The following is an 8,525-nucleotide window of genomic DNA, read 5'->3' on the forward strand; positions in this document are numbered from 1 at the left end:
CGTCGGTAATTTAAAATTGGGAATATTTCGGTTCTTACTTACCAGTGCAACGTACAATGATTATTTTATTAACTTTAAGACAAGCAACATACAATGATTATTGTATTAACTTCAAGACAAGCAACGTACAATGATTATTTTATTAACTTTAAGACAAGCAACACACAATGATTATTGTATTAACTTCAAGACAAGCAACATACAATGATTATTGTATTAACTTTAAGACATGCAACATACAATGATTATTGTATTAACTTTAAGACAAACAACATACAATGATTATTGTATTAACTTTAAGACAAACAACATACAATGATTATTGTATTAACTTTAAGACAATATGGATTTTTTTTCTGTAACTTCAGAAGCCAGAGAAGCTGATCAGTAGTTGATGAACAACTATCATAATAACTGTTGATTTACGACTGTGTGGAGTAACTAGTTTTGTTATTACTTGTAATAATAACTGTTGATTTAAGACTGTATGGAGTAACTAGTCTTGTTATCACTTGTAATAATAACTGTTGATTTTAGACTATGTGGAGTAACTAGTTTTGTTATCACTTATAATAATAACTGTTGATTTAAGACTGTGTGGAGTAACTAGTTTTGTTATCACTTGTAATAATAACTGTTGATTTAAGACTGTATGGAGTAACTAGTTTTATTATAACTTGTAATAATAACTGTTGATTTAAGACTGTGTGGAGTAACTAGTTTTGTTATCACTTGTAATAATAACTGTTGATTTAAGACTGTGTGGAGTAACTAGTTTTGTTATCACTTGTAATAATAACTGTTGATTTAAGACTGTGTGGAGTAACTAGTTTTGTTATCACTTGTAATAATAACTGTTGATTTAAGACTGCGTGGAGTAACTAGTTTTGTTATCACTTGTAATAATAACTGTTGATTTAAGACTGTATGGAGTAACTAGTTTTGTTATCACTTGTAATAATAACTGTTAATTTAAGACTGTATGGAGTAACTAGTTTTGTTATCACTTGTAATAATAACTGTTAATTTAAGACTGTATGGAGTAACTAGTTTTGATATTACTTGTAATAATAACTGTTGATTTAAGACTGTATGGAGTAACTAGTTTTGTTATCACTTGTAATAATAACTATTGATTTAAGACTGTATGGAGTAACTAGTTTTGTTATCACTTGTAATAATAACTGTTGATTTAAGACTGTGTGGAGTAACTAGTTTTGTTATTACTTGTAATAATAACTGTTGATTTAAGACTATGGAGTAACTAGTTTTGTTATCACTTGTAATAATAACTGTTGATTTAAGACTGTATGGAGTAACTAGTTTTGTTATCACTTGTAATAATAACTATTGATTTAAGACTGTATGGAGTAACTAGTTTTGTTATCACTTGTAATAATAACTGTTGATTTAAGACTGTGTGGAGTAACTAGTTTTGTTATCACTTGTAATAATAACTGTTGATTTAAGACTGTGTGGAGTAACTAGTTTTGTTATCACTTGTAATAATAACTGTTGATTTAAGACTGTATGGAGTAACTAGTTTTATTATAACTTGTAATAATAACTGTTGATTTAAGATTGTGTGGAGTAACTAGTTTTGTTATCACTTGTAATAATAACTGTTGATTTAAGACTGCATGGAGTAACTAGTTTTGTTATCACTTGTAATAATAACTGTTGATTTAAGACTGTGTGGAGTAACTAGTTTTGTTATTACTTGTAATAATAACTGCTGATTTAAGACTGTGTGGAGTAACTACTTTTGTTATCACTTGTAATAATAACTGTTGATTTGAGACTGTATGGAGTAACTAGTTTTGTTATTACTTGCAATAATAACTGTTGATTTAAGACTGTATGGAGTAACTAGTTTTGTTATCACTTGTAATAATAACTGTTGATTTAAGACTGCATGGAGTAACTAGTTTTGTTATCACTTGTAATAATAACTGTTGATTTAAGACTGTGTGGAGTAACTAGTTTTGTTATTACTTGTAATAATAACTGTTGATTTAAGACTGTGTGGAGTAACTACTTTTGTTATCACTTGTAATAATAACTGTTGATTTGAGACTGTATGGAGTAACTAGTTTTGTTATTACTTGCAATAATAACTGTTGATTTAAGACTGTATGGAGTAACTAGTTTTGTTATCACTTGTATTAATAACTGTTAATTTAAGACTGTATGGAGTAACTAGTTTTTATATTACTTGTAATAATAACTGTTGATTTAGGACTGTATGGAGTAACTAGTTTTGTTATCATTTGTAATAATAACTATTGATTTAAGACTGTATGGAGTAACTAGTTTTGTTATTACTTGTAATAATAACTATTGATTTAAGACTGTATGGAGTAACTAGTTTTGTTATTACTTGTAATAATAACTATTGATTTAAGACTGTATGGAGTAACTAGTTTTGTTATCACTTGTAATAATAACTGTTAATTTAAGACTGTATGGAGTAACTAGTTTTGATATTACTTGTAATAATAACTGTTGATTTAAGACTGTATGGAGTAACTAGTTTTGTTATCACTTGTAATAATAACTATTGATTTAAGACTGTATGGAGTAACTAATTTTGTTATTACTTGTAATAATAACTATTGATTTAAGACTGTATGGAGTAACTAGTTTTGTTATCACTTGTAATAATAACTGTTGATTTAAGACTGTGTGGAGTAATTAGTTTTGTTATCACTTGTAATAATAACTATTGATTTAAGACTGTGTGGAGTAACTAGTTTTGTTATCACTTGTAATAATAACTGTTGATTTAAGACTGTGTGGAGTAACTAGTTTTGTTATCACTTGTAATAATAACTGTTAATTTAAGACTGTATGGAGTAACTAGTTTTGATAATACTTGTGATAATAACTGTTGATTTAAGACTGTATGGAGTAACTAGTTTTGTTATCACTTGTAATAATAACTGTTGATTTAAGACTGTATGGAGTAACTAGTTTTGTTATTACTTGTAATAATAACTATTGATTTAAGACTGTATGGAGTAACTAGTTTTGTTATCACTTGTAATAATAACTGTTGATTTAAGACTGTGTGGAGTAATTAGTTTTGTTATCACTTGTAATAATAACTGTTGATTTAAGACTGTGTGGAGTAACTAGTTTTGTTATCACTTGTAATAATAACTGTTGATTTAAGACTGTGTGGAGTAACTAGTTTTGTTATCACTTGTAATAATAACTGTTAATTTAAGACTGTATGGAGTAACTAGTTTTGATAATACTTGTGATAATAACTGTTGATTTAAGACTGTATGGAGTAACTAGTTTTGTTATCACTTGTAATAATAACTGTTGATTTAAGACTGTATGGAGTAACTAGTTTTGTTATTACTTGTAATAATAACTATTGATTTAAGACTGTATGGAGTAACTAGTTTTGTTATCACTTGTAATAATAACTGTTGATTTAAGACTGTGTGGAGTAATTAGTTTTGTTATCACTTGTAATAATAGCTGTTGATTTAAGACTGTATGGAGTAACTAGTTTTGTTGTCACTTGTAATAATAACTGTTGATTTAAGACTGTGTGGAGTAACTAGTTTTGTTATTACTTGTAATAATAACTGTTGATTTAAGACTGTATGGAGTAACTAGTTTTGTTATCACTTGTAATAATAACTGTTGATTTAAGACTGTATGGAGTAACTAGTTTTGTTATCACTTGTAATAATAACTATTGATTTAAGACTATGGAGTAACTAGTTTTGTTATCACTTGTAATAATAACTGTTGATTTAAGACTATGGAGTAACTAGTTTTGTTATCACTTGTAATAATAACTGTTGATTTAAGACTGTATGGAGTAACTAGTTTTGTTATCACTTGTAATAATAACTGTTGATTTAAGACTGTGTGGAGTAACTAGTTTTGTTATCACTTGTAATAATAACTGTTGATTTAAGACTGTGTGGAGTAACTAGTTTTGTTATCACTTGTAATAATAACTGTTGATTTAAGACTGTATGGAGTAACTAGTTTTATTATAACTTGTAATAATAACTGTTGATTTAAGATTGTGTGGAGTAACTAGTTTTGTTATCACTTGTAATAATAACTGTTGATTTAAGACTGCATGGAGTAACTAGTTTTGTTATCACTTGTAATAATAACTGTTGATTTAAGACTGTGTGGAGTAACTAGTTTTGTTATCACTTGTAATAATAACTGTTGATTTGAGACTGTATGGAGTAACTAGTTTTGTTATTACTTGCAATAATAACTGTTGATTTAAGACTGTATGGAGTAACTAGTTTTGTTATCACTTGTATTAATAACTGTTAATTTAAGACTGTATGGAGTAACTAGTTTTTATATTACTTGTAATAATAACTGTTGATTTAGGACTGTATGGAGTAACTAGTTTTGTTATCATTTGTAATAATAACTATTGATTTAAGACTGTATGGAGTAACTAGTTTTGTTATTACTTGTAATAATAACTATTGATTTAAGACTGTATGGAGTAACTAGTTTTGTTATTACTTGTAATAATAACTATTGATTTAAGACTGTATGGAGTAACTAGTTTTGTTATCACTTGTAATAATAACTGTTGATTTAAGACTGTATGGAGTAACTAGTTTTGTTATCACTTGTAATAATAACTGTTGATTTAAGACTGTATGGAGTAACTAGTTTTGTTATTACTTGCAATAATAACTGTTAATTTAAGACTGTATGGAGAAACTAGTTTTGTTATTACTTGTAATAATAACTGTTGATTTAAGACTGTGTGGAGTAACTACTTTTGTTATCACTTGTAATAATAACTGTTGATTTAAGACTGCGTGGAGTAACTAGTTTTGTTATCACTTGTAATAATATCTGTTGATTTAAGACTGTGTGGAGTAACTAGTTTTGTTATCACTTGTAATAATAACTGTTGATTTAAGACTGTGTGGAGTATCTTGTTTTGTTATCACTTGTAATAATAACTGTTGATTTAAGACTGTGTGGAGCAACTAGTTTTGTTATCACTTGTAATAATAACTGTTGATTTAAGACTGTATGGAGTAACTAGTTTTATTATAACTTGTAATAATAACTGTTGATTTAAGACTGTGTGGAGTAACTAGTTTTGTTATCACTTGTAATAATAACTGTTGATTTAAGACTGTATGGAGTAACTAGTTTTGTTATCACTTGTAATAATAACTATTGATTTAAGACTGTGTGGAGTAACTAGTTTTGTTATCACTTGTAATAATAACTGTTGATTTAAGACTGTATGGAGTAACTAGTTTTATTATAACTTGTAATAATTACTGTTGATTTAAGACTGTGTGGAGTAACTAGTTTTGTTATCACTTGTAATAATAACTGTTGATTTAAGATTGTATGGAGTAACTAGTTTTGTTATCACTTGTAATAATAACTGTTGATTTAAGACTGTGTGGAGTAACTAGTTTTGTTATCACTTGTAATAATAACTGTTGATTTAAGACTGTGTGGAGTAACTAGTTTTGTTATCACTTGTAATAATAACTGTTGATTTAAGACTGTATGGAGTAACTAGTTTTGTTATTACTTGAAATAATAACTGTTGATTTAAGACTGTGTGGAGTAACTAGTTTTGTTATTACTTGTAATAATAACTGTTGATTTAAGACTGTGTGGAGTAACTAGTTTTGTTATCACTTGTAATAATAACTGTTGATTTAAGACTGTATGGAGTAATTAGTTTTGTTATTACTTGCAATAATAACTGTTAATTTAAGACTGTATGGAGTAACTAGTTTTGTTATTACTTGTAATAATAACTGTTGATTTAAGACTGTGTGGAGTAACTACTTTTGTTATCACTTGTAATAATAACTGTTGATTTAAGACTGTGTGGAGTAACTAGTTTTGTTATCACTTGTAATAATATCTGTTGATTTAAGACTGTGTGGAATAACTAGTTTTGTTATCACTTGTAATAATAACTGTTGATTTAAGACTGTGTGGAGTATCTTGTTTTGTTATCACTTGTAATAATAACTGTTGATTTAAGACTGTGTGGAGTAACTAGTTTTGTTATCACTTTTAATAATAACTGTTGATTTAAGACTGTATGGAGTAACTAGTTTTGTTATCACCTGTACGCATTTTTCAGGTCCTTTTCCCATTCCTATTTACCCATTTTATTTCTTTGCTAAACAATTACCGACCATCTGGCTTATTGTAAAGCTTAACCTTGAATATTTAACAACAGTATACCTGAATAACACAACAGTAGTTAACACTGATTCACAGATTACAAATCCAACTTTAAAACAAAAAACAAAATGAAGCAGTCTAAAAGTGTTGTAGTGACATCTCACTTTCTTTATAGAAAATCGTTAACTTTTTTATTGTCAGTCAGTTCTAATTCGTTCTTTTTAAATTGATTACCGTTGGTACAATTTTTATTATAAACTCTTATCTTGAAGAAACAAACCATTCACAGAAAATATGAATGTCATAATGGGAAAAAAACCTTTAAAATGTATTTCAAAAATGTTATTCTAAAATAACTCAAAGATCTCAACAAAAGTATAGAACTAGTTTCAAGAATAGATTTAAAGTAGTTTTACATATATTTCAACGAAGGAAATGATTTAATTCCAATATAGTTTCACTGCAGACGGAAAAGCTCAGTTATGTATTTAAATGACACTTCAAAGTTTTGGCACTATAGTTTTTAGTATACACAATGTGGTTTCTTCTAAAAATAACGCTAGAAACTTGCGTTTGATACCCATCGTGGACAGAGCACAGATAGCCCATTTTTCAGCTTTGTGATTAATTTCAAACAAACTAATTTCACTTTCCACAAGTTAATTTTATGAGGAATTTTTTTGTGACAAAGAACTTATCAGTTTTACAAAATATGGAAGTATTACTTCGTTTTTCAATCTTTCCATTTCTCTGTTCTATTAAGTGAAAATCTTTTCGATGGCTATCTTCACTAGCCATCCCGTAGTCTCCCTACGGGACAGTAGTAATTCTACTGACTTACAACGCTAACATTTAGGGTTTGATTCATTGCTATGGATACTACGAATCGTCCAATGTTGATTTGTTCTGGAACAAACAAAAAAACCATTTGTGGTTTTGAAATGACAGACTATAGGGAAGGCAGCTAGTCAATATTAGTCACTGACAACTCTCGAACTACTGTTTGTCACATTATAACGACCAGTCGTTTGAAAGAACAAATATGTTTAGTGACGAGATTTAAACCTACGACATGCAGATTGTGTGTCGAGCGTCGTAACTACCAGGCCATAGCTGTTCTTGGAAGTCGTACTGAAAACCTGTTGAAACAAATAACAACAACAGTAGTTCAGGGAAGAGTTGCAAAGTAGAGGAGTTGGTAAGACATGGAGGTTTTACATTGAGAGTTTGGTAAGACATGAAGGTTTTACATTGAGAGTTTGATAAGACATGAAGGCTTTACATTGAGAGTTTGATAAGACATGAAGGCTTTACATTGAGAGTTTGATAAGACATGAAGGCTTTACATTGAGAGTTTGATAAGACATGAAGGCTTTACATTGAGAGTTTGATAAGACATGAAGGCTTTACATTGAGAGTTTGATAAGACATGAAGGCTTTACATTGATAGTTTGAAAGTATAAGTAGCTGATTTGGCAGCTCCTTCGGTAAAAGTCACCTCAGTCGAGAGAGGGATCTGGGGACATGTCTCCCAGAAAACTAATATAAGTCAAATATGTAAATGTGGGGTTCCGATGCCTCTGAAGAACAAGTGCTGAAGGTAAAATAAATATGTCTACATCAGATTTAATAATATCGAGTAATGAATTTTAGAAACAATTAGTACAGTGTTTTACAAACTTACAATTGTGTAGAAACTTTTCATAGAGTGGAATTCCTACTTCCGTATGTAGTTTGTATGAAACGTTTAAATGTGGTGTATATATGTATGGTTCTTTTACGAAAAAACACTTATAAGCTCATATCAGATCTCAATTGTTTTCCCAAATATTGTTAGAAGTAAAAAGTCTAATTGTCAGTCTACATGTACATTTAACCTAGGAATTAAATATTAATTCGGATCGTTGTTATCTAAAGAGCATCTTTATTGTCGGGAAAGCGCTCCTACTGACTGCTATTAAATATAATATTCATTTAGATGCCTCTTCATTCTTTTATGTGTGTATATATATTCACACAAGCGGCACCTACACAAAAGTCACAAATAACAGATATGGGCAAATGAATGCTGAACTTAATAATAGCAAAAAACTTTATAACAAAAAGTTCAAAATTAAGTGAAATAAGCTGTACACGTAAGTCCTGAAATATCATTTTATTAACACCATATAGGTTACAAGACCACTGATGAAAACTCTACTCGAAACCCATATCACTGAAATAATTGGTCAATCATAACTTCTTATATTATCTTGTGACTACAAAGGAAATGTTTCACCACAAATACATATGATACAATAAAAAATAAAAATGAAAACAGTGCTGTTCGATAAACGTTCCAACAACTT

The sequence above is a fragment of the Tachypleus tridentatus genome, chromosome 6 (assembly GCF_004210375.1).
Source record: "Tachypleus tridentatus isolate NWPU-2018 chromosome 6, ASM421037v1, whole genome shotgun sequence".
In the NCBI taxonomy this organism is placed as follows: Eukaryota; Metazoa; Arthropoda; class Merostomata; order Xiphosura; family Limulidae; genus Tachypleus; species Tachypleus tridentatus.